Below are 12,216 nucleotides of genomic sequence, written 5' to 3' on the forward strand. Positions count from 1 at the left end.
TGGACATGACTGCTCTAGAAGATTCTCTTTCTCCCCAACATCATGCAGCTGAGCAGAGAGACTGAGCACATCACCCCTGAAGCTGTCACTGGCACATATCTTCCCTCAGGTGGCCCAGCGAAGCGAAGCATCATGGGGAAGGGATAATACGACAGGGACACGAGGCAGAAAACAAGCAGGAATTTGAGGAGGAGGGGGACAGAAACCTCCAGGCGGTGAAATGTAGCCAGCTAGTGTGCAGCTTATGGTTTGACTTTGCAGACTTACGCAACCGCTAACGACACAGGGCTGAGCGGTTGTAGCCAAGGAGCTACTGTGCCAGTGAATGCAATGCACATACATCCAGCACAGCCTGTCACCCCATTTTCACTCAAAACACTTCATTAACAGGGGGTTATGTGGTGCAAAGCAGTGGAAGGACCGGCACTTTTCCTTTGCTCCACTCTCGCTTCGTGGTATATGGTTCTTACTGCTCTCTTGGGGCCACAGTGGAGTGTGGTCTGTAGATTTAGGCTTCTCAGTCACTTCTTTAACAAGAACACAGTCCTGCTCTCAAGACTGGGCAGAAGAGGAGAAAATAGACCTGAAAGGTGAGGTCTTGACATGATGCAAGGAAAAAAAAAAATGTTTAACTTAAGACAGCCAGCACGTGGAAGGTACATTCCCAGGGTTCTCGCCGCCGCATTTCAGCATAACGGGCCATGATGTTGTCTGTTGTCAAACTTACGCTGCAATTAGGCCGTTATGCTGACTTTCAATCAGCGTAACGGCTAACGTGGGCTCCCTTTCCGTGTAATTCTTATGTCAGATATTGCTCATGCGTGGAGTCTGTTCCTTCTTTCTTTCACCTCATGACCCAGTGTGACTTCTAACGGCAATGGTTTCTAAAATCACGTTAGCGTCAAATCGTTGGCATATCAACAAAAGGAAAAATCTATTAAAATTAATATTAGGGCGAAATAAAGCGTGTTTACACGTTCGGCATCATTTACAATACAGCTCTGTGGTCCTGATCCAGCAGCATTCAGGTTTTAGAGGTATACATTATCTTTTATAGGTCTCTACAGAGAAGGACAAACAAAGGGTCTCAAATATCTATACACCCCTGCTAAAATACCAGCTTTGCAGTGATGTAGAAAATGTTACCAGGATAAATCCTTAAAAACCCTTTTTCACAGGCGCGCTAGTGGCTCAGCTAGTAGCACGACCCATGTACGAAGGCCTTAGTCCTCGACGCGGTCGACTCGGACCCACAGTCCTTAGCCACATGTCTCTCCCCCTCTTCCACTCCCTTCCTGTCAGTCTACTGTAATGAAAAAGCGAGCCACTAGAGCCATGAAAAATCGTAAAAAAAAATAACTTTTTCACCATCCGTGTATTTATCCTGTACAATTCAATTGTACACATATCTAATGGGAGGAAGAACTGAAAAATAAGTTGCATTAACCATAAGCTAAAACTTTATTTAGCCTCCTACTGACAGAATTTCAGCCATCAGGTCTTTTTTTGGTAGTTCTCCACATCTACCGGATTATATGGACATCTCTTGTCCTCAGCTTTCTTCCGCATCTACTATAGATTTTGTAAAGGAAGTTTACTTCTGGACTCTAGGCCTAGGCCGGTCATGATAATAAATCAGTAAATCACACAACAAATTTTAATCGCATGATTAATTAAAATAAGAGATTATTTGCATATGCGTGCTTGCCGTTTTCCCCCTAGTGTTTCCCTCTCCTCTCTCTGAGACTGGATAACAAAAGGTTCCAGCACAGTGCATCGGTGTCTACTCACCGCTTCCTTCTCGTTTCCTCGGTGTAAGGGGAGTTAAATCTTGTGTCAGGTAGGCACATGCTCAAGGCTTAGCATGAGAGCCTTGTGAGGTAGAGCCAACGAAAAACGCGGGTTTGAAAAGAAAATTTAATTGGTGTCAAAGCTGAACACGACCGCTGCAGTGTGGGATTTAACCAAAATGACGGCGGCCACCCGCTTACTCTATCTAAGGCGGTATTTAGAGAGGATATACTTGTGTTATAATGCAATTATCATATTATTTGAAAAGGGTCTCCAAATGACAATGCTATGCTTTATTGTGATAATATTTTTTGATTTATTATCAGACCTACCTGGGCCATTGCAGACTTTACAGTTTCCTCTCATGGAAGCTTTCTTTTTTTGTTTAGATATATGCATGGATTCAAAGTGAAAAAGAAAGATAAAAATTATCTTTATCTCCCTCTTTCTACCAGACAACTAAGAGTTAGGGGCTGGATTTGGCCAGTGTTTGTAATTTGTTAAAATTGTCATCCAACAGAACAAAAGAAACCCAGTTCCAGGGGTCCACGATACTTAGTTCATCTTTAGCTGGAACAGAGATGTATCTGTTACTTGGGAATACCCAGAAAGTACTGATTACAGTTGCTAATGCTAATTGTGCAAATAGCTAATGTAAGATGCCAAAAAATTTCAACTACTTGATTATTTTTGTGTGTTTTAAAATAACAGTAAAACGTTGTTCTACAGTGAGTTCTCTCACAATGCAACACCTGGAAATTTTCCAGATTATTATAAACAAACAGATAATGACCACTGAAAAAAAAAAAAACATGCTAAATGGTGGTAATTGGCTAAAAGCGGTATCTGCTTTACATAATTAGAAGATTGGAAATTGACTCCAAAACTCCGATTGTTGCATCTCTAATCTAAATCTGCGTAGTTTAAGTGCGTGCAGTGGCAATACCTTTCTTTTATTTATTTTTTTATGTCTTGTTTTGTTGTTATTACGCTAAGGAGTTGTTTCTGAGTTAAGGGCTTGTTGCAGGGACACAGGATTAGAACGAGGCGCAGGCTATAAATAACATCAAGGGTTAGCAAATCAATGAAAGCATGTGCATCAGAAAGATTTATAGCATGGTGAAGGGCCTTTTGCTGTCTTATTGGTTTCATTTGGAAGGAACCGAATGGAAATCAGACTAAAACTAAAAATTTTAATCTTCATTTAAAATCACATTCATGTTCATGTATTTTTAGTTAGCTATGAGTATTTTGAAAGCCATTGGGAGCATTACTACTCAAATGAGCTTTTGTTAGTAGACATGATGACACAATGGTATGTGCTATGTCAACAAATGCGCGCGCACACACACACACACACACACACACACACACACACACACACACACACACACACACACACACACACACACACACACACACTTCTGGTAAGGCTGCAGCAATGCTAAGAATTACTGTGTTTGACCAGCAGATGAGATCAAGCAGGACAGCAGTGGTGGGAGTTTCAATTGAATTTGGGGTGTGAACTAAGCATTGGTTGAAGTAATAAGATCTACAAACAGCTTTATCTGAAAGTAAAAGACTTAATGTTTTGTCAAGATAACCTACAGAAAAAAATGATTAAGTGTATTCTTTAAGCTGCTGATGTCGACTACTCATACTCATACTTGGCTTGCTTTGGAAACTTGGGAGGACAAATTAGTTTCTCTCATTCTCTGCTGAATGCTCTGAGAGGTATGAAAAAAATAAAAACACTTTGCTTCATCTGCAGCCTTTCATGCATGGCTTTCATGTTGACTCGAAGCTCTGAACAAGACCTTAGGGGGGAAAAACTCCCACAGTTCCCCCCATCTTCAGGAAAACAAATCATCAGAAGTTCAGATCAGTCAGAGCAATTTTGAATGTAGTCCAACATGAACATATTAACAGATGGTGAATGTTGCCAGTCAGAAAATAATTGAGAAATACATCGTTTTTAAAGGTTTCAATGCCAGTCTGTAATAAGTTTACATTTTAACTTGTAGAACAGCACCACTGAGCTGTAATAACAACCCAAACTCTGTGTTTTAAGGCTAATAAAACCTTTTTGATGAAATCAAAAGGATAATACTACATTTGTTGATCATGCCCACTGCTTATTCAAGCCACACATGCCACATGGACAAGAGGGAAGACATCCCTTTTTTCACCAACAGCTCAACTCATTCTTAGAGATCCAAAGGCGTTCCAAGGTCAGAAGGAAGAGACAGTCCCTCCTGCAAATTCCTGCATCCACCTCACAAGATCAAGGGAGGATCCTAGTCAGGTGCCCAAGCCACTTAAACTGAGGCATCTTGATGCGCAGGTGCAGCCTTATTCTGTTTTTTTCCTAGATTACAAACCGCCCCAACCTCTAATGTGGAACCCTGCCAACATACAGCCAAAACTTATTTCGGTAACTTGCCTGATTAATGCATGCAAGGCTAGAGGTACAGTTATGTCTTTAAAATTCAGTTTTTAAAATCAGGTATCAGGCCCTGATCCCTTTCCGATGGAACCTCCTATTTGACCCTGTCCATCAGTTGTGTGCCTTTCGGCTTATGGATCATAAACCAGCCCTCTCAATCACAATACAATTTCATTCTGATGGTAATTTTTGTTGATTAAGCTTTAAGTTTTAATTTGCTAACAAAGTCTGAGTGAAGGTTCTGTTTGGGAGAGAGGAGCAGGACTCTAGAAACAAGAGTCTTTATTGTTGTTATGTAACCATAATGAAATTTTGGTCACACTCAGAATGACCCAAATTAAAAGCCCAGAAAAACGAGACATAAGCATCCCTGAAGGACATCTTAAAAATGTAAAAGCTTCAGAAGAAATACAAAAGTATTAAATATCTAACATCCTTTTTGACTCTTCAAAGACAAATTAGAAAAACTTACAGAATAAACATCCTTGGAAGTAAAATATGTAAAAGGACAAATGTAGCATTTATTTAAAATGCAGCTTGTGCTGAAACAGTCTATGAAATGGGCTGGAGGTTAATTTGATTATCAGAAGTGGTGTTTTTCCACTGGTTGCATTGTTATGCCCAATTATTTTCCCAAGATGCACCAGAACAAGGGTGAGGTTCAACCAAACTGCATTGAATCCCAAGTTTTCCAGCTTCACTTCTGTTATGTTAAATCGCTGTTCATATAGACCAGTTCATTGTTATTGTTTTGAGGCGGGTTTTTCGCGCATGCGCGCCGGACCGGTAGGCAAAAGACGAACACAATGGCGGACGCAAACAGAGAAACTGACGAGTTCTCCGCGTATTTTTCTTCTTTAGATAACGTACTACAAGATCGTTTTAAGAGTAAGTTGATGGTTGATGGTATCAGATTGCCAGATCCACACAGCAAAAGCCTGAAGGGACGGAGCGAGTCTGTGAAATGCTGACCAAGTGCTCCGTACCGCGACATACAGCTGCCTTATAAACACGGCAGGCCAGTACAGACAGAGAGCACGAAAGCCCCTTAAACCACTGGACGGCTACAATTATTTTAAATCGGGAAAAAGGCTCCAGCAACGCCCGCGACGCCATGAGGGATTAAGCGGTCAGAAAATGGATGGATGGATGGATGTTGTTCACACATGTTTGTGCAACAGCACAAAGCGGCGTCGGACACAGGCCGCGTCTCAGCAGAGGCCCGGTAGGTTAAAAAAAAAAAAAATTTCACTGCGGATTATTTAGGTGTTTTTGTCTTGTTAAAATGGGTGGCGGTGTCGGCGACATTGCAGCGTAAACACAAGTACTAGCGCCCGTGAACCGGGGCGTAATGGCAGCAGCAGCTGCTGTAGCCCCTGCTGCTAGCTGCTGCTAGCCGCCCCGGCCCGGCCCGTGTAGCCGGGCCGCAGGGCCGGCCCATGCAGTGTTTACGCAGCAGCCGCTGGCTGCTGCCGCAGCCCGTGAACTGGCAGAGCAGCCGCTGCCTGCTCCGCCGCTGCTGCTTGGCTGCTGCTGCTACCGCTTCTCCGGCCCGTGTAGCGATCTGTGTACCCTCCGCCGCTATTTAAGTAGAACAATGACTAGAGCAGAATTAAGTTGTATTTACCGGAGATGAAGTGTAGACTGCAAATTCTGTCGTAGAATGATCGCTCCCCCAGTCCATTGGGAGTGTCTGCCTGCGCTCTTTTCATTGAAAATATCCATTTCTTTCTTCGTCCTTTCTCCTTCGGTAAACGACAGAAACGTACATCCAACGATTTGGAATGCCTCTCTGTGCAACCGGGAGCACAACAAGTCGTAGGCATTGCTTAGATTCCATAAATAAACGAAGTAAAAGTACGCTCTAAATCACCCGTTTTGTCATGTAGTAGACGAGAACAGTACTGTTTTCTGCCTACCAGCGGGACCCGGATGTAGCGCTGACGTCACGCGGGACGTCACGCGTGAACTACCCTATAGACAACATTGACTATTAAATTACTGAGTTACTATCTAGTTAACATAATATTCTTTGTTTGAAGCTAAATTATTTATTACCTAATATTATTGTAACAGAACACCAAATATATCAACTTGTTTTTGTGAGCTTATTAGCTCTGTCAGTCCTTTTTTCCTAAATAGAACATTTGACGTTTTTTTTCCGTCCCATTCATCGTAAAAATAATCGATCGATTATTAAAATAATGGTTAGTGTCAGCCCTGTTGAACACATGTCCTCTGTCTCAATTTGGCTCTGAATCTCTAAATGTTATTTTTGTTTTCGTAGATAGCCTTCTTAATTTATGCTTTATACAGGAAAAGCATTTTTTCTTTCATTCAAAGTCTGCAAAATTGTCATCGTACTCTATTGGACAAAAGACAAACAACAATGTACTGTTGTGCATTGTACTTTAAGAACAAAAGAAACCCTAAATCCTAGAGAGAGGTATAGCTCTCCATTAAAGTAACATACTGAACGACCCCCCCCCCCCCCCCCCCCAGAGTCTTTTCCCTATTCCAAGAAGTAGAGAAATTAAAGCACCCATTCACTTTTTCCTACATGACTCGTCTTATGGTGAAGGTAATATAGAGCCGAGGAGAATACAGGCTTAGTATGCATCATTGAATGACACACACCAGCCCCCCCAAATGACTTCTTTGTTTGTAGGCCAGCACCTTCCAGCGGGAAGACACTAGAGTTAGAACTGGGTGAATGGCATAAAAAGCAAATGCAATGTACTTACTAACTGATATCTCAAACAGTGCAGGGATCATTACCACAAACACTCTGTTATATGACGAGGCCCCAGCACGAGGCATTAACAATACAAATGTGAAAGTGCATTAGGCAAATTCAACAAATCTATGTCTGTGTATGCACACAGCCAAATGGTACATCCAGGATTATGTTGTTAGAGGGGGGGGGATGAGCTACAACTGTGAGGTAAAGATGATGTATGTACTTATGGTGCCAATTTTCTATTAAATGCATCCATAAAACAATCAGTTAAACACATTCACAGCACTAGGATAACCACTACTGTAAAAAGAAGAATGGCGATTACAGCCTCAGAAATGTAGCTTCCTCAAGGACTTCCAAAAAAAAAAAAAAAAATAAAAAAAAAAATGTCAATTTGACCGGAACACAAAGAAGGCTGCATACCTTCTCCTTTTTCTTTACAACTTCACAGAACAAAAATATCTTTATTTCTTACCTCAAGAAAATGTTTCATCCAGTAACCAAAGGAATGGGGTTTATGGACACAGGGCCATCCACTGCTCTGCAAGGCCACTTAAAATGTATAAATAAAAAAAAAAAATAAAAAAAAAAAAAAATAAAAAAAATCAACCCTATGATGTATGGGGAGGTTGTGAAGAAAACTGCACTACAGCTCCAGTCCAGAGGGTGGCAGCAATAACAACCCAAAGGCACCCCCAGCTGTTCCCCCTCCTTTTCATCAGGGTAACTTCTGTCACCTAGCAACAGTGACAGCATGAAGCGCAGAACTGTGAAGCCGTAAAACTGCAGCGTTTTAAGAAAGCCAAAACATGTACCGCTTGAACCAATAGGAAAATTCAACAGCAATAGCCATCACTCAACTCTTAAGGCCCATTCATACCCTACGTTTGGCCTGCACGTCCGTATTTCTGTCCGTGCGTTCTATCCGTTGAGTCCTTCATACCTCCGTCCGTTGAGGTGCGCAATAACCAATATTCCCTCTAGGTGGCAGTGCTGAGCGCCAATGATTCGTCACTGATCAAACACGGCGACGGTCCAATACGTGATTTTGTTGTATTTGCTCCGTAAGTAAACTTTTTGTTTGTCCCTGTGCCCCGGACACGACACATCATATGTGTGGGTAGTTGCGGACAAGCTCCGCAAGTTGTTCCTCGAATCCCGCCATTGTTTAAAGCCCAGAATTACAACCTTCTTCGTGATTTTGTTGACATTTTGTACTACAAACTCAATAGCGCCCCCACCGTTTCCGGTAGTATTGCTCCGTATTGATCCGTTTCGTCCGTAAGCGTAAGCTCCCAATTTTCGTGTCAAAGTACGGACGAAATCGACGGTTAGAACGTATGAAACACTCCACACGTATCCGTATCCGTCTTTTACGTGAGGTATGAATGGGCCTTTAGAGGGCACTTCAAAAAAAAAAAAGTAAAAAACAAAAAACAACTGGACTTGTTTTCCGTAGTTTGAAGACGTTTCGCTTCCTATCCAGGAAGCTTTCTCAATTCAAAAAGTCTGGAGTAATGTGGAGTATCAAGTTTTATACTACTGGCCAGCAAAGGCCAAATAACATGCAAATTCAACAGAAACAGGTCCACCCTCTTAGTAATGGGCAGTCGTTAAAGTCATTAAGCCAGCAGATTGAACCGAAACTGGTCCACCCCTCTGTAACGGGGAGTCATTAGGGTCGTTATTGGCCTGGCTTGCAGAAACGATGTTTTAAGAGGGCACCACTAAGACGATTTTAAGACAAATATTGCAGAACTAAATAAGTTCACATGAAAATGTCGAAAAATGCATAGTAACATTAAAATAGCACCTTATGCCCAGTTTGTCTGCAAAAATTACTCAACCCAAAATATGCTAAATCCGCTATTTCTATAACAAAGAAAGGATCCCCGGATCAATGTGTGCTTCTTTTGTGTCTCTGCTCTGTCTTCTCTAACCCCCAGTCGGTCGAGGCAGATGGCCGTTCACACTGAGCCTGGTTCTGCTGGAGGTTTTTCTTCCTGTTAAAAGGGGAGTTTTCCTCTCCACTGTCGCTCCATGCATGCTTGACATGAGGGATTGCTGCAAAGCCATGGACAATGCAGACGATTGTCCGCTGTGGCTCTACACTCTTTCATGAGTTGGGAATGCTGCTTATCTCGAAGCTGGGTTTCCTTAGATAGGACATTTTTTTGACCGATCTGTCTGGATGATTTGATTGAATTTGACTTTGTAAAGTGCTTTGAGATTACGTGTTAAGAATTGATGCTATATAAATAAAATTTTATAGATTTTTTTTAATAAAGCTGTGTGACTTAGATGTACCCAAGAACATAACCAGGCACATCTAAATAAATCTGTACATCATTAAGAAAATGAATTTCAATAATTCAATGCAAAAGTTTAAACTCCTGTACAAATGTATTACACACTGCAACAGAGTATCTGTTAAATGTTGATGATCATGGTTAACAGCTAATGAAAACACAAAATTCAGTTTTTCAGAAAAACTAAAATTTCTAAATATAAGACATAGAAAAAGAGGAATTGATCAGGAAATGCACGAAGATGAGGAAGACCGCTGACATGACTGTTCTACAGCAGTCACTGACGCCCTTCAAAGTAAGGGTAAACCATTGTCAAAGGGTAAAACAACAAAGGAAATCACAACCTCAAAAAGGTGTTGCTCATTAATTTGATTCTGGGACCTTAATTTGAAAATCAAGGTCCCGGAATCTGGCGAATAAGTGGAGGAGCACATAATCCAAATTGCTTGAGACATTTCTGCAGAGCGTGATGATTTGGAAAGACATGCCTCATGCTAATGTATTTCCACTTTGTCCAAATTTGGCACAGCCATCTACCAGACAACCTAAAAGCACATCATACTTCCATCAAGCTTCATGTTGATGTCTATTCCATTTTCCAGTGGCACTTGCACACACTGCCAAAGTACCAATAACAGTACTGATACCATGGTCATCACTGCACTTCATTAGCCAGCAAACTGGACTGACTTAAACCCGAGAGAATCTATGAAGGGTTGTCAAGAGGACGAGAGATATCAGAACCAACGACTCAGAGAAGATGAAGCCCCAACCAACGGTGTACATTTACATTAATTCAACAGGCTGACAATTGTTTTAAAAATACATTTTATTTTTGTTTCCTATTTTGATTAGCTGAAATTTGGATTACGGTTTAGCTCTAAACCATAATAATGATCATAATTATCATGATTCTAATCACTCTGTCACGATTTGATACAATTTGCATTTTTTTGTATTGAATTGCTGAAGAAATTTACTTTTCAGGCACCTGTATGGGATTCACAAATACTATTCCACTAAAACCTATTCATGAAATGCAACCAACCTGGCGGGGAAAACAAAAGTCTAGAACCTCACACTGCAATTCACTAAAACCACAAAAACTACATTTAGTTGAGAACGTAATGGATTAAATGTGGCTTTAATTCAACAGTTAATGCTGTGATTGGAAATCAATGACGCTTTTTGGGAGATGATGCAGAAGCAAAGCCCACAGCCCTGACTGGGAGCTATTCCATTTGGTTTGGACAACACCCAGATTTCACTTTGGGCTGGCAGGACTTCTCGCAGGCATATTTTAACTTCCAAGTCACATATTTGACAGGAAGATCTCCCCGTCTGAGCAAATATTGGAGGGTTAAAAAAGCTGGGCGCTAGAATTGAGCAGGCTACGTCAAAGCCGCGAAAACAACCTGCAGAGTTGATGAGGATCGAAGCAGAAGATGACAGTAGGGGGATTGACCTTTAGGAATCCCACTATGGATTCTTCACGCAAATTGTCCCGAGTTCGTCAAAAACACTGAAGACTTTCTCACACCGTGTGCTGTTAGCTGGGACGCTGGTCCAAATATTTGCAACAACCACGGCTCATAAAGCCTGGAACGTGACGTTCAACCAAGTTTTTTTTTTTTTTTTTTTAACGCAGACAATCACGCGCGCAGTCTGTAGGTGAGCGCGTGCGTTCGCTGTGTTATCGCCGCAAAGTGGCAGAAAGCTTCCTGACGCAGTCGCTTATCAAACACAGACCCAAGGTAGAAAACACACACACACACAAAAAAAAGTTTTGCTTTCCGTTTGCCTTCGGTAAAACGTCAGGTTTCCATGCAGTTCTTCAGCAGGTGTGAAGCTTGCGTAACTCACCTGATGTGTTTAAAGCGAGCCTTTTTTTTTCTCTCCCCACGTGCGGTCCTCTAATCAGTCGCTTTATGTCTCCAGCTGTCACTGCTCACCCACTCCTCAGTTCCTGCAGCCTCTTCCTTATTGGTAGCTGTCTCCTCACACTAAACGGTAGCATGTCGGGCTTGACATCGCGTCGACTTCACGTCTTTGAGAGCTGGTGGTTTCTCTGGTAGCGGCGGGAGGAGAGTTTTTTTTGTATCTCCCCTCCTCTGCTGCGAAGCCAGCCTGTGTCTGACTGTGGGCTCTGTGTGTGTGTGTGTGTGTGTGTGTGTGTGTGTGTGTGTGTGTGTGTGTGTGTGTGAATGGGAAACCAGTAGCAGGTCTCTCGACACACCACCACGCAGAGCGTGTCACAGCTCCACGTAGCCTATAGCCTCCTCCTCGTGCCTGCCTCACTTCATGCGAACAAATACAGTTTTAAAAGCTCGTTTAAAGATGAAGCTGGCTTTTTTTTTCTTTTATTGAACATTGGCAGAATACAACACAACTCAATCTAATTCTATAAACTGGCTGGAAAATGGAATGGCCAGTGACGGTCCTTGCTTTAATGCTGCCCTGGGCTGAGGGAACCCCTCCTACCACCATATACCTGGGGGCAAAAAGGACCCTAAAGGCATTATATCAGTTATTTTATAAGGAATGATGTTATGCTGATATTTATTATTATTCATGTTGGCGTGGTTGAAGATCTTGTTTCAGTCATTTTTAACGAGCAGTCAAGAAAATTTGTTTTAGCAACAACAAACCAAATATCACCGGAAAAGTACACAAATAAATCAATAAATACAGTTTGACTAAAAAAATAATAATTCTTGATTATTAAGAAAAAGACCACAAGGGAGACGAAGGCTCCATCCCAGTACGGCTTTTGGGTGACGACTTTTCAGCCAAAGCAGAAGTGCGTCAGGGTCGCCATGATTAGTGCTGTTCGAATAGTGCAGTCAGTAAGGAAGGAGGTAGGAAAAGGAGCCTGTATGTCCCTTACTGGCGCTAAGGAGCTATAAGGAATCCCACATTTATTTGCGTGA

The 12,216-nt window shown here is 41.9% G+C and overlaps 1 protein-coding gene across 3 annotated transcripts in view; it reads right to left on the bottom strand.

Moving 5' to 3' along the window:
* stxbp6 (syntaxin binding protein 6 (amisyn)) overlaps positions 1-11,440 on the bottom strand; it is an 85,915-nt gene extending 74,475 nt beyond the window's left edge. For all 3 annotated transcript variants that reach the window (XM_012861562.3, XM_012861561.3, XM_036150596.1), the window contains exon 1: positions 11,150-11,440. The gene's annotated coding sequence lies outside the window, so the exon portion shown is untranslated. The remainder of the gene's footprint in view (positions 1-11,149) is intronic.
* Positions 11,441-12,216: the final 776 nt, after the last annotated feature.

The sequence above is a fragment of the Fundulus heteroclitus genome, chromosome 19 (assembly GCF_011125445.2).
Source record: "Fundulus heteroclitus isolate FHET01 chromosome 19, MU-UCD_Fhet_4.1, whole genome shotgun sequence".
Taxonomy (NCBI): Eukaryota; Metazoa; Chordata; class Actinopteri; order Cyprinodontiformes; family Fundulidae; genus Fundulus; species Fundulus heteroclitus.